The following is a 12724-nucleotide window of genomic DNA, read 5'->3' on the forward strand; positions in this document are numbered from 1 at the left end:
TTTAAAATCTAAGTTTCAGTACTCATTTGCTTGGCTTGTACGTTTTTCCGAAGCTCTTGCATGGAGACCCTCCACTTGTAAAAGAAGTATGATGTAGAACTTTGATGGGACAGAACATTCATCTCTATCAAATGCGTTCTTCCTGACTTAGACAGAAGGTGGGGGAAGGAAGATTGTCAATATGAAGGTCCAAAGGCTCAGATCAAATCCTTTCAACACACTGGCTGATTAAGTTTTAACTATGTTTGAAAACACATTGGCTATTTGAGAAAATAAACTTTAATCAGCAACTGTCTCTTGATGTTTAAAATTATCCCATACCTTTGCTGACTTACAGAATAATACCTTTGGGTGGAAACGCAAACATGGATTTGTCACATCACTAGCATTGTTTTCTGTTTGTTTTTATTTTTTCGAGCAGAATATATTTATTAGGGGAAAGAAAGCTTCTGTCCAAGAGAGGGACAGGAGGGGGACCTGAGCAGGTCGTTTCCTCACCTAGTGTTTTTACAGAAACATTTTAGTACAACTAAAATTACTATAGAAAGGATTATGGACTTGCTTGCCTATTGAAAAATGATAGAATCTGAAAGTTTATTTATGGTTCAACAATTGCCCTGATAGGGCTTAGAATGGCACTTTTTAGGTTCAGAAACTTTGGGAGAATTTCCATGCTAGAGTGAAAGGAACATAACCATGAACAGTAAATATGAAAGTTCTGGAAGTGATTATCATGTGAGCGACTGAGATTGTTAAATTTAAAGCTAGGGTCTGAGAATCATTAGGTTTCTTCATTTCAGCAATAAATTATAAGCCATATTTTTTCCCAGAATAGATTAAGAAAATCATTAAGAAAAATGTTTCTCTTTTCTCTTTCTATCCCCCACAGCTTTACAAGTAAGAAGCAGCTTAACCAATGTAAGCAGCTCTTTGGGAAAACAGTTTGCAACTCCACCTTCACTCTGAGGGCTGTGTTTTAGCCTGCAGCAAATACAAATGGCTGTTTTTATAATCCTTTGAAAGCCTTGGTTGATGTACCAGTTTCAGATGTTTTATTTATTTATTATAATTAACTATCAAACTACTTCAATATTTTATATTTTCAATCTTCATATTTTTTTCAAAGTACGTGTAAAGCAGTAGATGCATCCAAAAATAAAAAATGTATTTACAAACATAAATTTGCATAAAATGATTTCTATTTACATAGTAATTAAAAAAAATTCAGGTGTACTTAGAGGCAGAGTTGAATCCTGAGAACCTGGCTGCTAGATGAGGCTTTTTTTAGGAGTCCCATAACTATTAGAGAATGACCACAGAGGCGGCATATATAAAGGAAATTAAAACCTATAGCACACCATTGAATTATATTCCGAACAATAGAAATATTTTTAAATAAAAAATCTATAATTATTATTCTTTTTACTGGAATGAAAAGCAGTAGAAATCTTAAAATGAAAGTTTTAGTTTTGATTTGTACCATCTGGGAGGTCTAGTGAAACAGACTAAATTAGGAAACTTCTAGTACCACGCAGCTACTTAAGTGTCCTACGTTTGATCAGAAGTGCTTTAATCTTCATAATTCTACACTTAAACAGATGTGCATTTTATGACTGATAGCCTGTGGAATGATACTTAAACATCTTATGTTGGTGGCTGTAGTGGCTATTGCCACCGGACGCCAGATATTGTTTGCACAAATGCTAATCAGTAAGTGAAATGTACAGATTCGTTCACAGCCCCACCCAGAAGGTTCTGGCTTTTTATTTTCTAACCTTATGCCAGGGCTTCTAAGGGATACACCCAGTCTCAAGAGAATGTTTTTACTTCCTGTTCAGCAGGTTTATCCAACAATACACATAAGATAATAGGGCCTTTTTTATTGTCATCTTTTGAAGAAATAGAAGACAGTAGTTAGAATGCAACTATTTTCAAATAGGTATTTTTGAATAGAATACTTATCATTGTTTATTTTTTGCAAGGATCTACGGAGTGTTCAGGGTCTCACTACTAGATCAGTAGTGAATCTCACTACTTGTGATGACTCACCTGATTATAGCCTCCCAAAATCCTGGGATTACAGGCACGCGCCACCACGCCCAGTTTCAATCGCCAACTCAGCACGCCCTGGGGGCGGGGCTGGCAAGGCAGGCCGGGGGACCCCTGCACCTGCTTGCAGGAGCTTTAATCCGCTGAGCTGTTTGGCCAGCCCTTATCGTTGTTTCTGTTACTGCTAAAATTCTTCTTTCCCCTTAATTTCTTTTTTTTTTTTTTCCAAAGTTGTCACTGGCAAGAATAGTAGGTGAACTCTATTAAGCAAATTAAAAATATTTATGAATTTTTAAGAGACGTACCGTATGCTATTTTCTCCTACTACTTCTTTCTCCTTCGCCTAAAAGAGGAAAGGGTACAAATGCCCAATGATCACACAATCTTTAGAGAACATGAAGGGATGAACCAGTTACCGTGCTTAGCAGCTTTTATGTGTTGTGTCTTGTAAAGCATGACAAGTGTATGAAGTATTGGGTCCAAGAGATAGCTCAGCAAATAGGCACCTGCCTGGCAAGCAAAAGGTTCTGAGTTCAAGTCCTGGTACTACAAAAAAAAAAAAAAAAATGGTGTATAATGTAGGAAATTTTATATTTGTAGTGCAAATGGAAATGAATGCTTAGGAACATGCAAAAGGAATCCTGTGTCAAGTAGTACACCCAGCACATCCAGCATATCCCGTAAGTCATGTATAATGAGTCAGATTCTATCTCTGGACTCCAGAGGCTGACATTAAAAACAGTCATAATACTGTATTTTTTTTTATGTCGGTATATACTTTAATAGTATTTTAATGAAATCTCACTATAACACTGGAGTGGTTGATGCACCTCAACTGGAGAAAACTAAAGCAGTTCAGTAAAGTGGCCCAGCAGGTGGCCAGGGTCCTCACTTTGTAAACACCATCATCCTGTGCAAGAAAAAGGTACAGACATGGCGGAGTGAGACGCTGCCCTAGGGGATGGCAGCCCGCTTACAACGCGAGGCAGGAGAGGCTTTCTTTCCCCCTCCTCCCCACTTTTGCTCTCTCTGCTTTTGCTGTCTTTTGCCAGCTTAAACTGTTGCCCTTCCGCCACATGCCGCCTTGCATTGGAGCCAGCTGATTATGAACTGAAACCTCCACAACCTATGAGCTTAGTAGACTTTTCTTTCCAAAAAAAATACTGTATTTTTAAAATCTATATTGTATTTTTTTTCTCCATATGAGTAGCATATTTAATGTGAATATAGGCAAAGTATCACATGCAAAAGAGATGAAGAGCTCATCACCCTCCCACTCCCCCATCCCCCCCCCCGCACTACTGCAAATCCCGCCTCTGTCATTGGTCAGGCAGAGTCCACCTCCTACTGCTCATGGCGTCTACTGCTGTGGTGGCCAGGACTGTTCCCCAACCCAGATTTTGAGAAATCGTTTTTTATTTGAGGCCAATGGTATCACCAAGTTTAATAAACAGGAAAGCTGTAGGTTAGAGATGAAATGGAGTTATATTAATCTGAATTGCCTGAACTCTGGACAGGAAAACTTGTTTTGAGAAAATACTTGTGTATGTTTAGGAAAATTTCATCAGTGTGATTTAGTTTCCCACAAAAAATGTATCCTGTGATTTAATAGGGGTGTCATGCAATTTTTATGTCATTCATGATTTGCCTTTCTGGTTTCCTGCTATAGGCACTGAATAGGGTTTTCTTATAAAGACAAAACTAAATATATAAGGGTTTTTTTTTTTTTTTTTTTCAAATTGCTTGAGTGGGTAGATAGGAAATTTTTAAAGGTTCAGTCTTCTGATATATTTTATTTTTCTTGCCTGCAACATCTTTTTAAAAGAAATTTTAAAAATCTTTTATTCATTTATTTATTTGGTGCAGGGTTTCACTACGCAACTCAGGCTCGTAGTGATCCTCCTGTCTCAGCCTCCCTAATGCTGGGATTACAGGTGTGCACCACCATGCCTGGTTTCGGAGGCTAGCACTGTGCACCCAAAGTTCCTGGGAGGCATGCCATGGGGGACCAGGGATCAAACCTGGGTTCTTGCACTTGCCGGGGAGGTGCTTAGACCTCCTAGCTATCTTCCCAGCCTGCCTGCAACATCTTACATTTAACATAAATTTACAATTAAACTTCTTTCCATTCCTTGCTTTTCTTTCTCATGCTTCTCAAAATCCCAGCTCTGTACATGGAAATAGAAGTTGTACTACTTTTAATGCTTCTGATTCTTATATCTTGGTCTTCTGACTATGACAGTAATTTTTATTTAATTTCTTTCACTTAGTTGCTCAGGTATTAATCAAAATCAAGATTATTTTCCAAGGCCAAATTGTTTTAGCTAGAAGTATGCTCAGAATCTGCTAGAAATGATCAACAACTATGGACTTTTTTTTCCTTATTTTATCAGGTTGATCTTAACCTTTTATCTCTTCCCAAAGTTAGAGGAAATTGAATAGAATTTGTTAAAATAACACTTGCACTTAAGTAAAATTTATGCACTATTTTCATGCTTATCAATTATAAACACTGTCTGATTTGTTGAGTTTTAAATGTTGTTCTTCATTTTCTTTATTTCATAGTTTTGGGGAAGTCAAATATTACTCATATCCTCATTTTCTGCAAAGCTTTTAAAAGTATACTCCACAAACTTACACACGTTTACTTCTCTGCACTGAGAAGGGCTTCCCCTGAGTCAGACAACTATAGTTTTCTATATGCATGACTCTGCTGCATCAAATACCTTCCTGAAACCAGAAATAAGGCAAACTTTTGAAAATATGGTAGAAGAAATAGTCCTCTCCCCCTGCCCAAAATATTGTTGCTTGTTGCTTTGTATTCTTATAACTTCAGTTATGCATTGACAATGAGAACCAGTGAAACCCACAGGCAAGAGTGCTCATCATATCTAATAGAGTTTGTTGGGAGGAGTTGAGATCCTACAGTGCTGGTGCTTTGTCATTCATTTCACCCAACTCAGAATGGGTGTTCTTTTTTCATAGTGTGAAGAAAAATACTTCACTCCTAGAAATACAATGATGGCTGCTGTTGTGCCCCAGTGAAAAAGCCTTTCTTTGGGGGCTTTCGGGATCTGAGTAGAGTACATAAGGCCCTTCTTTCTGGAATGGAATCTGGGGAAGGAGGATGCCTTGCAGTGGAGCTGAGATGACTATCTGGAGTATTTAGGAAAAGAGATGGGGTATAAAAGTCTCAGGCAAGTAACATTAAGCTTTGTGTGGCAGCAAAGAGTGATATAAATTTGACAAAATCCAGTGTATGCAGGAGCTCCTGAGATTAGTGCAGGCACGTACTTCAGTACGTGCAGTCCCGATTACTAAAGGCCAGATGGGCTGTGAGTCTCAGGGATGTCAGCATGGTTGATGGTAAGTGAGAATCAGATTCTGTCTCTCTGCAGGGGGCTGTATGGCACCTCGGAGCCCCGAGACAGATTGGAGCAAACCACGAGTGCCTCAGGTTGTAGGGTCCTGCATGTGGCAGAGGTTGGGATTAAGTTGCAGAAGGATAAAGGTACATTTTTCCACAATCAAAATTAATATCTGTCAGGTCGTTTTTCATTTATTTGATGGAATTTGTTGATACCTCATGGGGGAAGTTGCAGTAATAATGATAATGTGTAAAATGGGCTTAAATATAGATATGTGCTGTGAAGAATGTTAATATTCTTAGAGGAGATTCTGTAACCTTGAAGATGTTTTCTTTTCAGTGTAACTCCATAATTTTTTATGCTTAAATATCAGCATAATAATAGCTTTTGGTTAAAGAGATTATTTTAGAAGTATGAACAAAGTGGGTAAAGGATGAAGAATGTTTTCAATTAATACTTTTAATCATGCCCTGTTTTCTTCCAATCACATTTTTATGACTTGTGAATAGCTGCATTACTTATTTTCAAACACAAACAAAAGGAAAAATAATACTTTGGGAATCTTACAGATCCTTGCTATGACATGCCTTAGCAGGAACATGATTCAACTTAACTCACAAGGCTGCAAGTTTAGCGTTCTTTGTACTCTATCACAACTGCACTTCCTTTACCTAAAAGGTCCCACTTGGATAGATGAAAAATTATTTTCTATACTAGAATTTCAATTTGAAAGTATGTTTCTAATATCACTGAATTGCTGCTGAGGTACATCCTGGCAGCGGGGAGGTGAAGAAGACATGGTACATGAAGGAGGCCAAGAGGGGGAGGCACTAAGCCTTCTGTATAGCTTTCCACTTATGTATTCGTTTGATGAAAAAATCTAGAGAAAGTTTCTGACTTTATAAAGCTTATAATCACTCAATAACGTGTGGCTCTGGATATAGTAAGCTCTATGAAGACAAAAAAGTGAAAGTAAGATACGAGAGTTTATTAGTTTATTCTTAATACCAGTAATTTGGAAAGTAGCTTCTTACTCAATAGGGATGTTTGAAGGAAGCAAGGGAGTTTAGTTGAAAGAGTGTGTAAGGCAAGAGTCCAGCAGAGAATCTTAGACAATGAGCTAAGAAAGAAACAGGACTTTGTCTTGACCCAGGAGCACAAAAGGAATTCTTGTATGGCTGTGAGCAGGTAAATGATAAGATGTGAATTATGTTTGGATCACTCTACTCTGTGGAGAATTACTCATGGAAAGGATGAAATGAGACTGGGCACAAAGCTACTGAAGTGATGTAGTTAAGAGATGAGGATGATGACTCCAACTCAGATCATGGTGCTCGTAACAGAATTGGAAGTGAGGGTTGTTACGTTCTTGGCATAATCCAAAAGTGGAGCCCTAGATTGGCTGTTAAGCTGGTTGTGACATAGGAGAGAAACAGAACAGTTGATGATGTCTGCTGTTTTACCTTCTAGTTATGCATAAGGATAGATGTTTTATAAAAGCAAACATTTTAAAACCTACTTTAAAATTAGCTGCAACTCACCTCTTGCACTTACCTCTGATTGCTATTGATTAATATTCCCTGGTTCTTCTCTTTGGAACTCATAGAAGGCAAAGGATTTAATTTGTAGTTTGAAAAGTTTGTGTACCTTCCTTGAGTCCATCCTGAGAGATGCTTTATTTTCCTTAAAAGGATTATGATCTTTGTGGTGTTATGTTTTAAAACTATACAAAGAAATGTTCAGACTACCTAGAACTTGCGTTATATGGACCCGCAGTTGAATTTTTTTTTTTCTGGTGAAACCGGGGATTGAACTCAGGCCCTTGTACTTGCCAGGTAAGTGCTTATTCTACTGAGCTATCTCCCAGGCCCCCACAGTTGAAAATTTGAGAAAAAAAAAATTGTTACTATATAAGTTGGAGGGAACAAGTCAACAGAAAAATAGACTGTAAATTTCTGCATGTTTGAGTTTAGTTTATTATGCTAATTCATTTCTTAGTGGAACAACATTCTATAATCTGTATATGGGTCAGGGATTTCAAAACTCACTTTTATGGAGTTCAACATTGTATATGTATCCCTTTTGCTTAGAGGAAAGATGTGAGTCTCCATCGTGCTATAAAAGGATTCTAAAAAAATGAAAGCATGAAAATAATAAAATTGGATGATCCAAAAATCATAAAATGAAGAGCAAATATACTGCTGGTTTCTGCTGGTCTATTGTAAGGAATAGTTAACACAATTTTTTTTTCTTATAGCTCAGCAGGTTATAGCGCCTGCGTGGGCAGATGCAGCGAAGGGAGGATCCATCCCCAGGGTGCAGCGCCGGCCCCGCCCCCCAGGCGCGGGCAGAGAGGGCGATTAATTTTGGTGGCGCACACCTGTAATCCCAGCGTTTGGGAAGCAGTAAAGAGGTGGATCGCTACGAGTCTGATTTGTGTAGTGAGATCCTGTAGACCCTGTAGACACTGTACAAAAAAAAAAAAAAAAAAAAAAATCTTGTGTTTTTAATTTGTTATAACTTTTTTTAAAACCAATTTTGCATGCTTATCTCTGGTAACCTAAAGAACTAACTTGAAGACAACATTATGCAATATAACAACCATTGTTTAATTTCTGTTATTTTGTCTAGTGAAATACTGTATTGTTTCTAATTTGTTTTCACTACTTTTTTATTCTCTTTAAAAAGAAATTTTAAAAAGGGGCCGGGAAGATGGCTCAGTAGAATAAGCACTTCCCTGGCAAGCGCAAGGGTCTGAGCTCAATCCCCAGTTCCACCGAAGAGAGAGAGATAAAAAGTGGTGGTTAAGACAATGCTATAAATTAATTAGTTGAATTAATAAAAAGAAATTTAAAGCATTTATGAAGGATTACTTTAGCAGTGTATCTATTTTACACTCAACCATTTGTGATTTATTTTTGTCATCAGTTATAAAGTTATAATCTTTATATTTTAACTTTTGAATAAAAAATGAATTAAAATATTAATTCAAACTTTTAGAAAGAGGAATTCAGTTTGGACTGTATAGTGAGAGTGCCTCAAGAAAGGAATTAAAAACAAAAACTTAACAATAACCTAATGCAAATACAAGTGATGACATTAATAAATAAGTTTTAACAACAATAACAACAAAACAAACTTTTAAAATATTACTGTACTTTATCTGGAAACATTTTGGGAGCACAGATTAAAGTTAATAAATGTTGGGATAAGAATTATGCGTTAATCTCCAAAACGTTCAAAATCTTTGAGTAGTAAAATTAGATGTTTCCTCTGAAAGTTGCAATCAGAACCTTAAAAAATGATAAAAATCATCTCCCAATCTCAAGAGGAATATGCTGTCATAATTTATGTAGCTAAAAAACCCCTATTTGTTGTATAAGTTAGTATGTTATTGTGCCTTGGCTGGCATATTTCCTCTATGTAGATGTACTTCCGGGAGACAGTTGATTTAAAAGTTTTGTGCTTGGAAATTAAATATACAGGGTTGGTATTCATTTGGAAATGTAAACATATGTGGTAACTGAATAGTTACAGATAGGAGTTGGTGCAGACTTAGATCACAGATAACGTACAAAACAGTGGCAAGTACAACGGTTTCATTTCTCAGGTGGAGGTTTATTTTAAACCTCTTAGGCCTCTAGGATAATATGTAGGGCTCTTCTGTTATAGAGTAACAGTTTGATAGTTTTCAATAACAGTTTGATAGTTAAGCGTCTCACACAGCAATGTTGCTGCTATTAACGATCCCAGGGAAGATGTAGCTCTATTGCTAATGAAGACAATTGCAAGAAAAACAATTAAAACATTTCTAAATTTCTGTGTCTATTTTCTTCTCTTTACATTGGTGTATACTTTATATGATAAGATAGAATGATATTTACATTTTCCGACATCTTTGAACAGTATAAGTTTGACTTTGAAATGTGCGAAAATTTCTTTGGCTGTCAGCTTCATAGTTGTAAAAGAAGTGTTGGTCTTGAAAACACAGTAGAAATAAAACATGAAGTATCCAAAAGGGATTAGCGTACTTGGAGTTGCTAGGTGTTATCATTCAATATTGTTGCAGGAGGAAATACCGAGCGGGTTCTCACCTGTATCCCCTCTTGCTTTACCACCTCAGTCTACTTGCTCTTCTTGGAGGCCCCTCTGACCATCGGAATCTCCTTGGCAACCTCACAGCAGGCAGGATATTCTGCAAATATGAAAAAGCAGGCTCCAGCAACGGCAGCAGTGTCCTCCATCAACTGTGTTAAGTGGACAGGTTTGAAGTGTGTGTGGTTTTCTGCTTCTCTACACTCCACAGCCCTAACTTGCTCAACAGCACAAACTTTACTGAATTCCTTCTCTTTTCTGCTTACCTTCTCCACTTCCACAATTCTTCACTCCAGTTATGATTCCTATGATCATCACCTCCCGGATATTTGTTTGCATCTTTGTTCCAGGAAATATTGCTGAAGAATCCATATCAAACAAACACAGATTGCAAAACTTTAATATGGCCACGTTATTTGTTCTTGTTTATGATTATAAAGTAATATAGGATCTAGATGTTGAAATTATATTTACTTATTGAGGTGAAATTACATACTCTAAAGTGTATTCATTCAAAATGCATAGTTTAAGGCTGGGGAGATAGCTCAGCAGTCTAAGCGCCTGCCTGACAAGCCCAAGGACCTGAGTTTGATCCCCAGTACTGCCTGCCATGCTGTGCAGGCCACCGAAACTAGGAGTGGTGCTGCATGCCCATAATCCCAGCGGTGGGGAGGCTGAGACAGGAGGACCACTATGAGTCTGAGCTGCCTAGTGAGACCCTGTACCAAATAAATAAGTAAATACATAAAGTACATAGATCAAAAACATTCAGGTGCAAGATGTAAATGTCACTATTACAACCACAAAATAGTACATTGCCATCACCCTAAAACATTATCTATGCTTCTGTAGTCAATTCGCCACTTTCACTTTAGATCATTCTTATTCTAGAATTTTCGCCTAGAAGGAATTACAGATGTGTATTCTTTTGTCTGGATGTCTTTGTTCTACCTTATGTTTTGGAGATTCACTCCCTATGAATCACTAGGATTTTTTTCCATGCCAATTAACATTCATTGCTTAAAAATACCATTTTTAAAAAAATCCATTCGGTGGTTTATGAAATTTGAGTTGCCTCCTGTTTTTGCCTATTCTGAATAAAGATGTTTTCAGAAACTTGTTAGCAAGGCTTTGTGAGAATATTATTCATTTCTTTTAATTGAAAATTAATAAGCCCAACATTCTGGGTTGTATGATGAGAGTACGTTTATCTTTCAGAGACGAATGTTTTCCTTTAACATCTTACATTCCTTCCAACAAAGGCATGATGACACTATCTCTTTGTGATTTAAATGCTTATATTCCTTGTGCTCTATTGATCTAGGTACTTTTTAAAGATGTTTATTGGCTATTTTTATATTTCTCTTTTGTGATACATCTATTAAAATGCTTGTTTAATCTTGTTGAGATGCAAAAGTTTTAAAAATATGTGTTGTGGCTAGTGTATTGTCATCAGATAAATATACTGCAAATGATTCCTTCCAGTCTTATGTTGCCTTTTTATTTTTGTACTAATATCATTAGAAGAACACAGTTCAATTCCTCATGTTTAATTATTAGTACTGTTTTCCAGTGTTCTAAGCAATCTTTGCTATTTTTTTATTTTTTTCCTGAAGTTTTAAATTTCTAGGTTTTTTTTTTTTTTTTGTCTATGATTTATTTGAAGTTAACTTTCTTGAGTGGAATGAGGTAAGCAATAAATCAGTTCTTTCAAATGAACACACTATTTCTTCCAGGAATATTTGTTGGCAAGACTACCACTTCCCCTTAAAACAGTCTTGAAAACTTTATAAAAATTGTAACTGATCATGCATACGTGTGATATACTTTTGTAAACTGTTCTGTCTCCTTGATCTATCTGGGTCTACATTTTGGTAATACCTTGACTTCGTAGTTTTCATTTCAATTTGTTTTCCAAATTTGCTTTGGAAATACCTTTCCTTTTTTTTTTTTTTAATCTCTTTGACCCATGGGATTTTTAAAACTGTGCTGTTTATTTTATTTAAATATTTAATTTTAAATATTTGGTAATGTTTGGCTATCTTTTTGTTATTTACAGTTTCTCTCATTGTGTTCAGACAATATACGCTATAGGATTTCAGTTTGTAGCTTTTCTGACATTTAGTTTATTGACCAACATATAGTCTATTTTAGTCGAAGGTTTATTTGAAAGGGATTATATGTTTTGTTCTTATTTGTTATGGTGCTATATAAAATGTTAGTCATGTTAAATTGATCAGTAAATTTTTTTAAATGTATTTAGTACTGGGTCTACCTACAGGGTCTACAGAAGCTCACTACGTAGATAAGACTCTTGGTGATTTTCTTGTTTTCAGCCTCTCAAGTGCTGGGATTGCAGGTGTGTGCCACCGCGCCCAGTCCCAGTTGCTGTCTCAGAGCACCCCGGAGGCGGGGCTGGCGCGGCAGTCTGCATAACCAGCCCTGCCGCTGCACTCGGCCTAAGCAGGCGCTTTAGCCTGCTGAGCTATCTAGTTGGCCCCCCTTTTTTAAAAAATGTATTTGATATAGGTTCTCACTACGCAGCGCAGACTCTTAGTGACCCTCATGCCTCAGCCTCCCCAGCACTGGGATTACAGGCGTGCACCACCAGCCGGGTCTTGGTGGTCGGCTACTTGGGCAGCTGGCGTGAGCAGGGCTTAGTCTTCTGAGCACGCTCACCAGCCCGAACAGTAAACTTTAGCCTTTTTATATCATTAAAATTTCAGTGCACCTATTTTTTTTACTTTACTGAGAGAACTATTAAACGCTGAAACGACTAATATTAATTTATTTATTCTCTCATCCTTGTCACTATTTGCTTTACAGTAGTCCCTCGCTATGTCACAGTGCAACATTGTGGACTCAGTGTTTTGCCAGTTTTCAAAGAAAATTAATCTAAATATGTATCGAGGATTTTTCACTGTGTCGCGGGGTTTTTCGGTGGTGTACAGTACCGTACACATATTTATATGGGTACTATTTATGGTCTTAATGATTTTTGCCTAAAAATTTAAAAACATAAAATATATGAAAATGTTAATTCTAACATAGTAAAAGAATATTAAATCAAAATAAAATACAGTTTACAGTATGTATTTCTTTAGTGGAAGAATATATACTGTGCTGTATGGCGTTCATACGTTGTTAAAATTGCATAGTTTTACGAGTTTAGAAAATGATTAAGAACATTAAAAGTGTTTTTTTTTAAGTAG

Source organism: Octodon degus, unplaced genomic scaffold, assembly GCF_000260255.1.
Source record: "Octodon degus isolate 3935 unplaced genomic scaffold, OctDeg1.0 scaffold00234, whole genome shotgun sequence".
NCBI classification, from domain to species: Eukaryota; Metazoa; Chordata; class Mammalia; order Rodentia; family Octodontidae; genus Octodon; species Octodon degus.